General features: G+C 42.1%; 1 protein-coding gene across 1 annotated transcript in view; it reads right to left on the bottom strand.

The window, feature by feature from the left end:
• The window catches only part of NUMA1 (nuclear mitotic apparatus protein 1), a 75,396-nt gene extending 58,333 nt beyond the window's left edge, over positions 1-17,063 (bottom strand). Inside the window, exon 1 of the mRNA XM_024731807.1 lies at positions 17,045-17,063. The gene's annotated coding sequence lies outside the window, so the exon portion shown is untranslated. The remainder of the gene's footprint in view (positions 1-17,044) is intronic.
• Positions 17,064-17,147: the final 84 nt, after the last annotated feature.

Genomic DNA, 17,147 nt, shown 5'->3' with positions numbered 1-17,147 from the left:
GTATTTCACTTGACTAATAAGCTCCTGAAGAGCAGAAACCATCTTATTCACCTATCAGCTCCGTTCCAGCACAATGCTTGCACACCGCAGGTGCTAAATAATGCTGCCCAACTGAATGACAGCCAACTGGCCCTAATCTAGAGAATTCTTTCAGTGAGGCAGCCAGCGAAGCCAAACTGTCAAAGAGGACAATCCCTCTACTTTAAAGCCACATACCTAGCAAGAGTGACCAGCAGAAAATGTCATGGGCCTGCCACTTTAAGGGGACTGGCAAGCTGACTGTGTTTACACAATCCTAATTAAAACTAAAGGGCACTGAGGGAAAGAAGAGAAATAGGGAGATTAAGAGGTGTGGATTCTACAGATCACCTCCTCCTCTGTTTAGAGCCCAAATCTCCCAGCCTAGTACATAGCGAGCTCACCAAGCAGCCTATTCTCTCCTTGCTGTCACTGTAGGATCTAAGTATTGAAAAGCAACTGATTAGGTCTCTCCAGCAACTGGCTCTGCTCTTAGGCATTTAATTTCTATTGTGGTTACATGGGGCTTTTTCTCTAAATGAATCCCACACTGCTCCAATCATTAAGAAAATCCCTTTAAAGAGAGGCTTGAAATTAACAACAGCAGGGAACAAAGTCTCTAACCCTTCTAAACCACAATATCCACACTGTCCATTTTGATGATATTCACCCCCACCTCCTTCAAACAATAGGTCCTACCAGGGAACGACTACCTCTCTCAAGATCAGCATGTCCTGTGATTGTTTTTCAGGAGAAAGCTCCCAGTGCCTGCTTCTCATTAAACAGCTGCTTCACGTTTGATCACTGAGCTGTGACTGCAAGTAGAGAGTATAGTCACTATAATTTAAGGACTAAAAAGGAATTCCACTCCTACCTCCCTAGTCTAATAGTCAAGCAGCTTAGAACAAACAGATAGCTCGCTACCTCAAACCTCCTTTGGCCTACCTGTTTTCAGATCTAGAACTCTTAGTATCTCTTTCAATGAAGAAAAATGAAGACAACATGGCCGTGAGAAAGAGAATCTCAAAGTGACTTAGTGACAGAACCTTTTGATTAGGATGCTTAACGCCTTATTTTCTTGACTAGTTATCAACAAGACACCATTTCCAGGAACAAAGTCCAGGATACTACAGACAGCCTAACTGAAATGCGTTCAAGAGAGCCCCTCTGGGGCTTCCCTGGTGGCGCAGTGGTTGAGAATCTGTCTGCCAATGCAGGCGACACGGGTTCGAGCCCTGGTCTGGGGACGATCCCACATGCCGCGGAGCAACTGGGCCCGTGAGCTACAATTACTGAGCCTGTGCGTCTGGAGCCTGTGCTCTGCAACAAGAGGCCGCGATACTGAGAGGCCCGCGCACCGTGATGAAGAGTGGCCCCCGCTTGCCACAACTAGAGAAAGCCCACACACAGAAAGGAAGACCCGACACAGCCATAAATTAATTTTTAAAAAAAGAGCCCCTCTGCTTTGACCCCCACCCATCCCCACCCCTCCTCAAACTCAAACTGCTGAGGAAAACAAATAAACAAACAACAACAGACAACAAACCAAGTAAGCTGATACATCATTTCTCCTACAAAAGACTGGAGCTACCAAATCATCTGCTTCAGCCACGCCAGCTGGGAATCATCCTGACGGACTATGGTGTGCTGGTGAGCAGTGGCTGCTGCAGCCTGAGCAGCTTGTGGCTGCTGAGTCTTCTGGAGCCGGGACTGCAGTGGCTCCTCAGCTACAATGTCCCATAGCAGCATGTTCCAACCCTTTTTGACCCTCAGCACGTTTGTGATTTGGGAGGACTACCACGAGAAAGGCTAATTCTCCCTGCCCACTATCTTGTCACTTTGACCTAGAAGCAGGCATACGCACAGGGAGTATAAAGGAAGTGACGCCCTTTTAAACAAACATTTCCAATCTTGTTGAATCAAGTGAAAACTGTAATCAAAATAGTCTCCTAAGATTTACAAGACACTACTTTGGGAACTGCCTTTAAAGGCTACTCCATGCGAGACACACACAAAAATTAAATCTTATTATTTTACAGTCACACCTCATTCTTCACCAGAATAGATACTGCCTTGCTTGTCTTTGGCTCACATCTTCTAGCTGTTTCCAAAAACTGAATCTACCAAGCAAGAGTGAAGATTTGCTACCTCTGAGAATATTCAAAAGATTGGCTGAGAGGCCAAAGATGTTTTGAGCGCTGGCAGCATCACCTGAGTAAACGTAAAGGCTGAGAACACGATTACTTCGAGGGGGACAAACTTACAAATACTCTAATTGTCCCAAAATTACAATGAAGGGGACAAGGTATGGGCAGTATATGTCACGTGTGTTAAAGATAAACTATTATACTAATTTACAGCCACACATTACATAATCATAAATTTTGGCTCTGGAAGAAATCTTCTAGATCATATAATCTAAACTGCTCATGTTTACGTATAAGAAAACTATAGTCCACTGGGGTTAGGAAGTTTGTCCCTGGTCACACAGCTTGTTAGCAGTAATCAGGACTAGAAACCTAGTCACCCTGACTCCCAGCAAAAACCACAAACACCCTAATCCATGCACCTCCCCCTTCCTGTTCCTCGCTGCTGTCTTTCAAAGGGGAGATAACTCAGGACACTAAAGCACAGCAAGAATGGTTTTGAAACCCAGTTTCTGAGAAATGATAGCTTAAGATCAGGACTTCTCTGCAGCAGCTCCTATGAGTATGAGCCATCGTTTAGTGCCTGGTTCACAAGAGTTCTGGGTAATCCACCTCACAACAGGGGTCAGTGAAACCCCCTAGACTCTCCTCCCATAGCTAGAAAATATGTTTATTAAACATCTCTGCCCACCTCCTGCAGTAACCTGTTTACTTCAAGTAATTGAAAGAAGGTTACTTAGAAGAACCTGGATCAAGGAAAAAGAAAGCAGTAGAGATCCTGTTCGGGAAAAAGCTGACCTATGAAAAAGCAGAGAGAGAGCAGGAACCATCTTGACTCACCTCCTGGTGAACAGCTTTCTCAGGTTCGGACAAAGTGATCCCTGGCAATCTGGCTTATAATTAGCCTCCACCCAAGGAAGGGGCAAAGGGACAGGAATGCTGTTCATTCCCGCATCCCGCCGACTGTTGGTCAGCTGAGCCTCACATCATCCTGGGCAGCCCCAGCATTCTGTAGATCAGACAGCCACCGGAAGGGAAGCCACGCAGCCTAGTTCAATGCGGTGGGTCAGTGGCAGAGCAGGAAGAGTCACCGGGGCAGAAAGTCTGGCCTCCTGTGGCAAGACAGCCAAACCACACCCCAACGTGGTCAGCACTGGGGAGGCTCTGCCATACTAGGGCTCCAGTCTCTAAAGCAGGAAAGGTCCTTCCTCAGGAGGCTCCATACCACTCACATTTCTAAGTGTGTCCCTCCTGCTCAAAAACCTTCCATGGTTTTCTTCCTAAAGCACCATATCTAAATCCCTTGGCTTAACTTTCCAAGCCCTCCATTATACAGCCTCAAGTTATTTATTCAACCTTATTTTCCACTGTTCCACAGTGTACACTCTGAGCTAATCAAGCCAGTCTTCCCATTTCTCTCTGCATGAGCCAAGCCCTTTCTCATTTCCATGCCTTCAGTTATCCAGCAGTGGTAAATTCAAGCCCCTTCAGGGGTTAGGCAGGTAATAGAAATGAATGTTCCAGTGTGGCACATGGAAAAACTAGGAAGTGTTGCCCTCACCTAAAGGCATTCAAATGTTTTAATTCAAGTATTTATGCAATATTTCACTCTGAGCGTCACAATAACATTTTAAAGAGTTACCAATACTCTTTCTAGCTTGCACGTAAGGAAACTTCCCTGAGGTTAGGCAGCTGTCAAAATGCTGAGCACAGTCTCTAGGCCTGTCTGAAACCAAAGCAAGAGCTCTAAACTATTACGCTTCCCAGCAGTACAAACACCATGAAAGATACAGAGCTCTAAACTCTGGAGAGGAAATTCACTTTTCATGATATATAACCTTAGTAGTGGGATGAGAAGTCCAAATAGCAGCTTGTCTAACCATACTCCAACTGCCTCAAATTCTATCCATCTTCCAAACCCCATCTTCCTACTAAAGTCTCTCCTAGTACCTCCAGGTCCTACTGAATTCCCTCTTCTCTCAATTCTGATGGGGCTTACAGATTAGACAACATAACTGAGTGCTAAATTATCTACTGTCATGCAAAAATGAATACTGTTTCCATGTGTTTTCTAGCTTCACTAATCAAACTACTGTATTAACCTATCTAGTTCTACCAAAAATGTTTAAACTGTATCTAGTCAAGAGGAAATAGTCATACAAATCCAAATTAAGAGACATTCTGCAAAAAACTAACTTGAACTCTAAAGAATGTCAATGCTATGACAGATGAAAAGGCATTCAAGATTAAGGGATTTAAAAACTGTTCAAAGTTAAAGCAGAATAAAGGCTTGACAAAGTCGTGACAACTAACACATGCATGATCCTTCAATGGATCCTGAACTGACAAAAAGTCTATGAAAGACATCATTGGAAAAATTAGAGCAATCTGAACAAGTACTGTATACCGGATGAATTGAATTTGAGTGTAATTTTATTGTGGTTATGATAGGAAAATACTCTTATTTTTTTAGGAAATACTTGTGGAAATATTTAGGGATGAAGTAACATGATGTTTACATCTAACAGTCAAAAGGTTCAGAAAATGAAGGATAGAGACCAAAAATAGCAAACTGTTAACAATTAGTGAATCTTGGTGAAGAATATACAAGTATTTGTTACATTATTCTTGTTAAGTATCTGTAGGTTTGAACAGTTGGGGAGTAGGGAAATTCTGTATTATAAATACACTTGTTAAATATTCAGCTCTGTGAGAGGTATAATAGGCACTCATTATGATTTGCTCACTGCCTAAGGAAACTGGGCTTTGGGGGTCAGCAACCAGACAGAGACCACTTTGCAGTAGTTCATGAGGGGTACCGTGGCAAACTCTAAGGGAACAAGAGGTTTCCCTCAAACTCATATCGTCACGCCATAGGAAAGACAGAAAAGTAGGCAATCAACGCTATTGTTACCTCACCCCTCACTGAGACCATCCAGAAGTCAGGCACTTGACAAATGCCCCCTTACAGGGCAGAATGCAGTTGCTACCCACACACAGGACCAAGACCTCGGGTCACATTGTATTCACCTTGCCACAGGGCACCAAAAACTTGACAGCCTGCAAAGCAAGTGTCTCTAGCCAGTCACGGGAAGGCACCCAGGTGGTCAAATAAATAAGCCTGAAATACATGCACAGTCTTCACTCCTCACCAGACAAACCAGTCCTGAGCTGCAATAAGGCAGAAGAAATATGCAAGGCTGAATCACTGGCATTTCCTGCACTGGCTTCAAAGAAACTGGCCCTTAAAGAGGACAGAAAGGACAGCTGACACAGCTGCCAAGAGAGGCCTCAACCCAGAAGCATGCTGTGCAATATGCCTTCTCTCCCTTCTACAGCCACCAGATCATTTTACTTCTGCCAAGTGGTCCCTTATTAGGGTGACTGACTGCCCAAAGGCCAATCCTTAGCCTTGACTCTCTCCTCCCCTCATTGACAGCCAAGATTCTGCCCTTTCCAGACAGCTCCTCCCCCAATTTAGCAGAAAGAATAGTCAAAACTATTCCCCCCAAACCTCCATCAACTGAAGTAAGATCTCCAGAGGTGTAACATTCAGCTTTCTTCTCAAACCTACCATGTTTAGCATTTTTACCAAAGACAGAATGAAAACATGTAAGGTCTGCTTGTTAAACTTTGGAATTGTAAACTGTGAAGAAAAGAAAATACAATGTTTTTAGATTTGATCCGGCAAAAAGATCTTAACAGGTTCAGTGATACCAAAAATAGCCAATATATAATTTAACAGGACTACACATAAAGCCCTGCATTTAGAATAAAAGAAATCAACCAAACTAACATGGGATGGTAAGGACCTGGTACAACAGTTCATATTAAAAAGGTTGCCTAAAAAATAAAAAAAATAAAAAAAAAAAAAAAGGTTGCCTTTGGGGGAAAAAAAGGCTGCCTATGGTGGGAAGTGGAGGACAGGCTGTTACTCCAGACACTCCCCTGTGAACCATCAATCTGACAGACCTACCCAAAACATTAATGTGGCTCAGGTCATGTTAGTAGAAGACGACTCTGTGCCCCACCTCTGAAAGCAAAGTCAGAGCACGTGCGAGAAAGAATGACAACCACTGTGGTGAAGGGTCTGAAAGTCATGTCATGGCAAATGTGAGGGGGGAACTACAGATGTTATGCCAGGGAAAACATGAAAACTTTTTTCAAACATATGCATGCTTGTCATGTAGACAAGGAGAAAGACTTACGCGTCCCCGTGCAAGAAGCCAAAACCAGAACTAGTTAGTACAAGTTAAAGGAGGATAGATTTTGGTTTGATGTAGGAAAGAACTTTCAGCCCAATAAATAAGAATGGGCATTATGGAATCCAGAATGCTTGGATTAGAACACCAACCCTACCACTTACAAACTGTATGGCTTTGGGTAGATTAATTTATAGTAGAAATAATAGTACTTACCTCATAGAACTTTGGGAAGCAGTTCATGTGAAGTGCTTAAAACAGTATACGCTGAAAAAAAAAAGGAAGTCATCTATCGCTATTACTAACTGTTGATATAATGGACCAGATAACCCGAAAATCTTCCTACTAAATATGCCTGGAAATGCTTAGAAAAATTTAATAAAAATCCTTTTAGACTTGCTAGTTAAGTTATTTTCTCTCAGCTCCACACCTACCCTGTTATGCTCTGCTCTGTGATGCTGGGGCTCGGACTCCACCAATACTATCTCACCTTTGCCAGCGGGCTCCCAGTCAGGTTCTGTCTACAGGGGGTGCTAAAGGGAAAATGGAAGGCAGGAAGAGGCTGCAAGGGACTTCCTTCTTCCTGTGGCTCGCTGTTTCTTGACAACAGCAGTTGATGCTTCCCTGCTTCTTTCTAAACTCCCTCTCAGAGGCACCAGCACCAGCAGGGCAGGGCTCAACCAAACCTGGCTCCTCCAGGCCCCTCCTGTGAGCTCCTGAGAAACCAGCAACACCCTCTCCTCAGAGAATCAGGGTGCATGCAGTTCCATCAGATCTCTCCAGAATTCTAGGTTCTGACAACCCCTACCTTCTTCCCTTTGTTTTTCAGTCTTGGATGAGGCAGGTGCTTAACGCAGTTATTATATCAAAGTTACTTTAAGACTCCCTTTTTGCTCTTTCAGCCCTCCAACAAGGGTTTAAACTAAACACTTTTACTGAATTCACTCTATTAAAATATCTGTGTGTGGTTTCTATTTTCCTGATAGGATCCTAACTTACACTAGATAAACTGAACTCACAAGAAAGTAGGAGAAATCCCAGGAAACAGAAAGAAAGAAGCTGAAAATTGGATTAGTGAGGCATAGCTGTCCCAGCAATGTAAGGAATTCGTGACCTCCTCATAGTCCAGGAGATCTTGAGCCCGTAAAAAACAACTGAGATCTCTGTATAAAGGCTGGAATCCTCAGTAAAAAAGACAGACTAGGAAAAAAAAAAAATCTGTCCACAGGGAAATAAGGGAGGTTGCCTTGCTCATCTAGTAAAGTGGGAGGAAAAAACTTTCTAGGAGGGCTTCCCTGGTGGCGCAGTGGTTGAGAGTCCGCCTGCCTATGCAGGGGACACGGGTTCGTGCCCCGGTCTGGGAAGATCCCACATGCTGCGGAGAGGCTGGGCCCGTGAGCCATGGCCGCTGAGCCTGCGCGTCCGGAGCCTGTGCTCTGCAACCAGAGAGGCCACAACAGTGAGAGGCCCGCGTACCGCAAAACAACAGCAACAACAAAAACACAAAACTTTCTAGGAATTAATAACCATAGGTGCACACAAGAGAGGGATTTGGAGTTAAAAATTTTTTTTTTTTTTTTTTTTTTGCGGTACGCGGGCCTCTCACTGTTGTGGCCTCTCTGGTTGCAGAGCACAGGCTCCGGACGCGCAGGCTCAGCGGCCATGGCTCACGGGCCCAGCTGCTCCGCGGCATGTGGGAATCTTCCCAGACCGAGGCACGAACCCATGTCCCCTGCATCGGCAGGCAAACTCTCAACCACTGCGCCACCAGGGAAGCCCTGGAGTTAAAAATTTATACAAAGTCTGTGGCCTGGAAATCTACAAGTACAGAAAAATTCCAGACATTTTACTCCCAGGTTGGGAACAGCCTTTAGTTCCCAGCAGGAGCAAATACAAAGTTGCTGCAGGAGATACACAAATGGCCAAAAGATGTTCAACATCATCAGGAAAATGCAAATTAAAACCACAATAACACTACACCTCCATGAGAACGGCTAAAATTAAAAAGACTGACAATACCAAGTGTTGGTAAGAATATAAAGAAACTAGAGCTCTCAGATACTGCAATGGGAACATGAAACAGTACAGCCACTTTGGAAAACTGGTAATTTCTTAAAAATTTAAAGATAACATGCCATATGACCCAGCCATTTCACTCCGAAGAGTCAAGAAAATACATGTCCACTCAAAGATTTGTACATGAATGCTCACAACAATTTTATCACAACAGCCAAAAACTGGAAACAACCCCAATGTCCATCAACAGTAAATGATAAACAAAACTGTATGATATAATCATATAACAGAATACTACTTAGGAACAGAAAGTAACAAATTACTGATATATGTACTAAATAGAAAAATTTGAAATGCATTACACTGCCTGAAAGAAAGCAGACATAAAGGTACACTCTGTATAATTTGACTTAGATAAAATTCTAGAAAATACAAATTAATCTATAGTGGTTCCTGGGGCCAAGGGAAAGGGAAAGATGAACTGTAAAGAGGCATAAGGAAACTTTTGGGAGTGATGGGAATGCTCTGTATCTTGATTGGGGCAGCTTTTTATAAGTGTATAAATCTGTAAAAACTTTTTTTACTTTAAAAAACGTATTATAAATGCATAAATTATAATTAAGCAAAGCTGATTAAAATAAAAAAGCTGTTTTTGAGAGAACTGACCTCAACTCAAGCTACATAAGGCTATCATAGATAATACTCCTTTGAATATGAGCTCACAATCCAAAATTATAAAATACTTGAGGAAACAATCCATCATGACAAAGAGTCATTAAAACAAATGGCAGGATTATACTCGAAAAGCTTCAAAAAACTGAACAAACACAGTAAGTTAAATTTATTTAAAATTAATATAGATGAATTGAAAACACAGGACAAAAACAAGATACCATGAAAAACAAAGAGGCAGATTTGAAAATGAACCAAAGAGTACCTGAGGAAATGAAAAACTTAGCTAATGAAAATAAGAATTCAAAAAGTAAATTTGGGGCTTCCCTGGTGGCACAGTGGTTAAGAATCTGCCTGCCAATGCAGGGGACACGGGTTTGATCCCTGGTCCGGGAAGATCCCACATGCCACAGAGCAACTAAGCCCACGTGCCACAACTACCGAAGTCCATATGCCTAGAGCCCATGCTCCAAAACAAGAGAAGCCACCGCAACGAGAAGCCCGTGCAACTCAACAAAGAGTAGCCCCCACTTGCCGCAACTAGAGAAAGCCCACGTGCAGCAACACAGCCAAAAATAAATAAGTAAATATTTAAATTTATATATTAAAAAAATAAATTAGTTCTAGCTTAAGAGTAATTAGTATGCTAGGAGATAGGTTTAAGGAAATTATCTAGAGGTAACACAGAAAGATAGAGACAGAAATCATGAAGAAAAGAATAAGAGATGTGGAGAACAGAATTAACAATAGAAGGTTCAAGGTAAGTTAAATATGAGATCAGGGAGAGGCACTATTTAAAGAGGTATATGCCAATAAAATGGACAACCTAAGAGAAATGGATAAATTCTTAGAAATGTACAATCTCCCAAGACTGAATCAGGAAGAAACAGAAAATATAAATAGACCAATTCCCAGTAATAAAATTGAATCAGCAATTTAAAAAAACTGCCAATAGGGGCTTCCCTGGTGGCGCAGTGGTTGAGAGTCCGCCTGCCGATGCAGGGGACACGGGTTCGTGCCCTGGTCCAGGAGGATCCCACATGCCACGGAGCGGCTGGGCCCGTGAGCCATGGCCGCTGAGCCTGCACGTCCAGAGCCTGTGCTCTGCAACAGGAGAGGCCACAGCAGTGAGAGGCCTGCATACCTCAAAAAAAAACCAAAAACAAAAACAAAACAAAACAAAAAAACTGCCAATAAACAAAAGTGAAGGACCAGACGACTTCACAGGTGAATTCTACCAAACATTTAAAGAAGGTAACACCTATTCTTCTCAAACTATTCCAAAATAATTACAGAGAAAGGAATGCTTCCAAACATTTTCAAGGCCAGCATCACCACAACACCAAAACCAGACAAAGATATCACAAAGAAAGAAAATTACAGGCCAATATCACTTTATAGTTGTGAAAATCCTCAACAAAATATTAGCAAACCAAATTCAACAACACATTAAAAGGATCATGCACCATGATCAAGTGGTATTTATCCCAGGGATGCAAAGATGGTTCAATATCCACAAATCAATCAGTGTGATACACCACATTAACAAACTGAAGAATAAAAATCATCTAAATGAATGCAGAAAACACTTCTGACAAAATTCAACATCCATTTATGATTTAAAAAAAAATAGCATCAAAGTGGGTCTGGATGGGACTTCCCTGGTGGTACAGTGGTTAAGAATCCGCTTGCCAATGCAGGGGACATAGGTTCGATCCCTGGTCCAGGAATATCCCACGTGCCGCGGAGCAACTAAGCCCGTGTGCCACAACTATTGAGCCTGCACTCTAGAGCCCACGAGCCACAACGACTGAGCCTGCGTGCCACAACTACTGAAGCTCACGTGCCTAGAGCCTGTGCTCCGCAACAAGAGAAGCCACCGAAATGAGAAGACTGTGCAACACAACGAAGAGTAGCCCCTGCTCACCACAACTACAAAGTGCACACGTAACAACAAAGACGCAATGCAGCGAAAAATAAATAATTTTTTTAAATGACAAAAAAAAGGTGGGGGCTTCCCTGGTGGCGCAGTGGTTGAGAGTCTGCCTGCCGATGCAGGGGACACAGGTTCGTGCCCTGGTCCGGGAGGATCCCACGTGCCGTGGAGCAGCTGGGCCCGTGAGCCGTGGCTGCTGGGCCTGCGCATCCGGAGGCTGTGCTCCGTGACGGGAGAGGCCACAGCGGTGAGAGGCCCGCGTACCATAAAAAAAAAAAAAAAAAAAGGTGGGTCTAGAGGGAACATCTCAACAAAATAAAGACCACGTATGACAAGCTCACAGCTAACATCATACTCAACAGTAAAAAGCTGAAGGCATTTCCTCTAAGATCAGGAACAAGACAGGATGCCCACTCTCACCACTTTTAGTCAACCTAGTATTGGAAGTCCTAGCCACAGCAATCAGGCAAGAAAAAGAAATAAAAAGAATCCAAATTGGGAAGGAAGAAGTAAAACTGTCACTGTTTGCAGATGACATGATACTACAGAAAATCCTAAAAGGGCCACCAAAAAAAATTAGAACTCATCAATGAATTCAGTAAAGTTGCAGAATACAAAATTAATATACAGAAATCTGTTGTGTTTCTATACACTAACAAAGAATTATCAAAAAGAGAAATTAAGAAAGCAATTTTATTTACAATTGCATCAAAAGGAATAAAATATCTAGTAATAAATCTAACTGAGGTAAAAGACCTGTACTAAAAAAAAGACAAGACGCTGATGAAAGAAATTAAAGATGATACTAACAAATGGAAAGATACACCATGCTAATGGATTGGAAGAATTAATACAGTTAAGTCCCCTACATACGAACAAGTTCCCTTCCAAGAGTGTAAGTCCAATTTGTTCCCAACTCCAACAAAGTTAGCCTAGATGGCCAACTAACATAATTGGCTATACAGTACTGTACTATAATAGGTTTATAATACTTTTCACACAAATAATACATAAAAAACAAACACAAAAATAAAATTTTAATTTTACAGTAGAGTACCTTGAAATGTACAGTAGTACCAGCTACATCACTGCTGCTTTTATGCTTGCTTCTGGACATCCTGGGCTTGAAATAAAGATACTGTACTACTGTACTGTACAGAGTACTGTACAGAAAAGTACACAAAAGCAGAACCACTTGTAGAGGATGCATGCACGTGACAATGTATGCCAGACACGTGAACTACCTTATGTGATTGAACATTTGAATACATGCTCGCATCTTTGAAAGTTTGCAACTTGAAGGTTCGTATGTAGAGGACTTACTGTATTGTTAAAATGACCATTCTAGCCTAAGGCATTCTACAAATTCGGTGCAATCCCTATCAAAATACCAAGGGAATTTTTCACAGAACTAGGACAAATAATTCTAAAATTTGTAATGGAAACACAAAAGACCCTAAATAGCCAAAACAATCCTGAAGCACAAAACTGAAGGTATCATGCTCCCTGATTTCAAACTATACTACAAAACTATACTAACCAAAACAGTACACCAAAACAGACATACAAGGGCTTCCCTGGTGGCGCAGTGGGTAAGAATCCATCTGCTAATGCAGTGAACATGGGTTCAAGCCCTGGTCCAGGAAGATCCCCCATGCCGCGGAGCAACTAAGCCTGTGTGCCACAACTCCTGAGCCTGTGCTCTAGAGCCTGTGTGCCACAATTACTGAGCCCACACACCACAACAACTGAAGCCCGCATGCCTAGAGCCCGTGCTCCGAAACAAAGAGAAGCCTCTGCAATGAGAAGCCCACGTATCGCAACAAAGACCCAATGCAGACAAAAATAAATAAATTAAATAAATAAAATTTTAAAAAAAGACACACAGATCAATGGAACAGAACAGAGAATGCAGAAATGAACACACACTTACATGATCAATCAATCTACAACAAAGGAGATGAGACTATACAATGAGTAAAAGTCTCTTCAATAAATAGTATTGGGAAAACTACAGCTACATGCAAAAGATTCAAACTGGACTACTTTCTCCTTTCTCATACCATATACAAAAATAAATTCCAAATGAATGAAGACTTAAATGTAAGACCTGAAACCATAAACCTCTTAGAAGAAAACTCAAGCAGTGTGCTCTTTGACATCAGTCTTAGCAATATTTTTTTGGATATGTCTCTTCAGGCAAGGGAAACAAAAGCAAAAATAAACAAATGGGACTACATCAAACTAAAGAGCTTTTGTATAGCAATGGAAACTAGCAACAAAAAGTGAAAAGAAGACTAAAACATGGTATGGGAGAAGATATTCACAAACAATATATCTGACAAAGGGTTAATATCCAAAATATACAAAGAACTCATATAACTCAACATTAAAAAAAAAACCAAATTAAAAAATGGGCAGAGGACCTGAACATTTTTTTCAAAGAAAACAAACAGATGGCCAATGGCCGCATGAAAAGATGCTCAACATCACTAATCATCAGGGAAATGCAAATTAAAACCACTATAAGATATCACCTCATACCTGTTAGAATGGCTATTATCAAAAAGACAACAAACAAGTCCTGGGGAGGATGTGGAGAAAAGGGAACTCTCTGGCACTGTTGGCAGAATGTAAATTGGTGCAGCCACTATGGAAAATAGTATGGAAGTTCCTCAAAAAATTAAAACAGAACTACTATATGATCCAGCAATTCCACTCCTGGGTGTTTATCCAAAGAAAACAAAAACGAGGTGAAAAGATATATACACCCCTATGTTCATTGCAGCATTATTTATAATAGCCAAGATATGAAAGCAACCTAAATGCCCATGGATAGATGAATGGATAAAGAAGATGTGGTACATATATCTAATGGAATATACTCAGCTGTAAAAAAAGAATGAAATCTTACCATTTGCGACAACACGGATGGACCTAGAGGGTACTAGGTAAGTGAAATAAGTCAGACAGAGAGAGACAAATACTGTACCATTTCAATTATATGTGAAATCTAAAAAACATAACAAAACAGAAAGAGTCACAGAGAACAAACAGGTAGTTGCTAGGGAAGCTGACTGGGGGGATGAAAAATAGGTGAGGGAGATTAAGAGGTACAAACTTCCAGTTACAAAATAAGTGAGTCACGGGTATTAACAGTACAGTGTGAGGAATATAGTCAGTAATGTAATATTTTTGTATAGTGACAGACGGCATAACTTTTTTGGGTTTTTTTAAAAGTTATTTTATTTATTTTTGGCTGCGTTGGGTCTTTGTTGCTGCGCGCGGGCTTTCTCTAGTTGCACCAAGTGGGGGCTTCTCATTGCGGTGGCTTCTCTTGTTGTGGAGCACAAGGCTCTAGGCGCGCGGGCTTCAGTAGTTGTGGCTGGCGGGCCCTATAGTGCAGGCTCAGTAGCTGTGGTGCATGGACTTAGTTGCTCTGCGGCACGTAGGATCTTCCTGGACCAGGGCTTGAACCCGCGTCTCCTGCACTAGCAGGCAGATTCTTAACCACTGCACCACCAGGGAAGCCCGGAAAAACATTTTTTTTAAATAAAGGGGGGAATTTTTACAAAATTGAAAGGTATGAAATCTCAGATTGAGGCATCACTATAAGCCCCCAGTAGGATAAAATTAAATCCACACAATGTAATGAAACTGCAGAACACGAATGACAAAAAAAAAAGGATCTTAAAAACAACCAGAGAAAAAGGCAGGTTACATACAATGAAATAATAGTTCAATTGTGAGCCCAGTTCTCAAGAGTAACAACAAAAAGCCAGAATTTCTGTAAAATGACATTTTCAAAGCACTGGGAAAAAAAATAATTGGAAGTCTAGTATGCAGCTAAACTATCAATCAAGACTGACAAGGAAATAATGGTATTTTCCAACAGAGTATTTACCACTAACAGACCCTCACTAAGGAAACATCTGAAGGGGGAATTGCCCAGTGGTTAGGACTCCGCACTGCCACTGCAGGGAGCACAGGTTCGATCCCTGGTCAGGGAACTAAGATCCCGCATGCCGCTGGCATGGCCAAAAAAAAACCCCAAAAAACAAAAAACTGAAGGATGTATTCATCTATTTGACACAAAAAGAAGGGATAAAACGCAATAAAGAATAAGGAAAAAACAAACAGTAAATGTATACGGGTAAAATGAAATAATCAGTGACAGCACAAAACAATTATTATTTATTAGAATTGTTCTAACATTAAGATGACTACCTTTGGAAGTGGTCTCATTCTTGGAAATGCTCATTTTGAGTCTGGACAATATGTTTCGATATGTTTAATGTAAACTGGGTAAAAGGCTGAAATAAATAATCCCTGACATACCTATTGACCATAGGGTTTTATCAATTAGACACAGCTGTCAAAACATTCCCTGATCAGCTCTGTTTATCCATCTGTGGCAGGGCTTTCCCCTATCCTAACAGTTCTAGAACTCAAGTTTTAGTTCAAGGCATTCTTCCCACTCCCATATTCCATAAATTAAAAAATGAACATTCTAAATAGAAATGTTCCTTATATGAGCTTTTGGTTAAGATCTTCTAGTTTGGGGGAGTACAGTTTGGGGCTTTAAATTGGAATTCAGGCTTTACAATTAGTCACCACTTGCTTGAACTTGGGCCAAACTTGGGTCTGTTTTGTTATGTTTTTTAGATTTCACTTTGGCAGCTTTTACTAAGAAGTATGTTCCTCTTCCTCTGAAGGAGAAAATACCACACAGGAACAGAGAGGGAGGGAACACATACATTCATCCCTGCTGGCTGAAAGATGCCTTACTTGATGTGAACATTCCCCCAAGGTTCCCATATATTCACAGCAGTAAAGATCTCCACAATGTAGAGCTCCAATTCCCTTCTCATCAAAGGTTTCTGCTCACCACACTTGATTATCCAGAACTTTAAAAACACATGACCAGACAACATGACCAGGCAACAGACCCCAGAGAAAGGTAAGCATGCGTTAAAGTAAGTATTATCACATTTTTCGAAGGCAGTACCCTTCCAGGCAAGAGGACATAGAAAGAGGTTCAAAAGCCACTAAATACAGATGGAAAAGCCAGGCTCCTATCCCTTTTCAGGCTAAGTAAGTTCATTCATTTCAAAGCATACGTTAATACCATGATACATTTCACACCCTGCATAGGCATGAGGATGGAGGTACAAAAGACACCGTCTCTATCTAGTAGGGGAGAGAAACAAATACCAGATGAAAAGCGCTATCTCAGGGGTAAGCAAAAGAGGGCGCCCAGAGGAGGCAGCATCAACCCAGCTGGGCTCTCTTCCAACAAAAACCTTCACACAGTCACATCACTTATAGTCAAAAATGTTTACTCTCCAAGATGCTTCCAAGAAACAGCTTACCTGATTTCACCCTCATAACAACCCCAGAAAAGTAGGTAAGGCAGGTAAATTCGTTGTTTACATCATAAGTGAAAAGTGAGGCTCAAAATAAACTGACTCTTTAGTCCAAGACAACCCGCACCGCCAACACAGCCCCTCCACAAAAACAACACTTAAGCCCAACTCCACAAAAACCCCGGTATAGCCAACCACGCACTATCTATGCAACCCTGGCCAAGCTGAACATAAACCTCAGATGGCCCACCTGTAATAAAGTATAATAATGCTGTTAGGAATATTAAAAAGATCCATATAAAGGGTGTTGTACAGTGTTTCAAACGTCGTTGGGGTTGAGAAAATGTTTATTACTACTACCACTATTGTTAACAATAAATAATAGGCGAAGCCTTCCCACTACAGGAACCCTCGGCGACGAGCCTTTCAGGAACCCGCATTATCGGCACTCGCGTCGCCCTCTGACACGATTCCATGGACACGCCCCCAAACAGACCCTCCCCCCTAAGCACGCCCGGCACCTCCCCCTCGGACAAGGCCCTCTCCTCACAAACCTTACCCTAGATAGACTCTCCCCAGTCAGCCTCGGTTACGAAGGAGCCCTTCCGCTCACACCCGCCTCTCCAGCATCCCCCTTGGGCCCGGGCATCCCTGCGGGCGCCCAAACCACACGCCAGCAGCGGTTACCTGGCCCCGCTCTCCCGCTCCTACTCTGGCTTTTCCCGGATTGCGTTGGTCGCGGGCTCGCGCCAGCGCCGTAAGCACACAATTAGTTTAAACTATGGCCCCG

This window comes from Neophocaena asiaeorientalis, unplaced genomic scaffold (assembly GCF_003031525.2).
Source record: "Neophocaena asiaeorientalis asiaeorientalis breed wild unplaced genomic scaffold, Neophocaena_asiaeorientalis_V1.1 scaffold232, whole genome shotgun sequence".
NCBI lineage: Eukaryota > Metazoa > Chordata > Mammalia > Artiodactyla > Phocoenidae > Neophocaena > Neophocaena asiaeorientalis.
The sequence above is the reverse complement of the archived record's forward strand: the minus strand, read 5'-3'. Positions and strand labels throughout refer to the sequence as shown.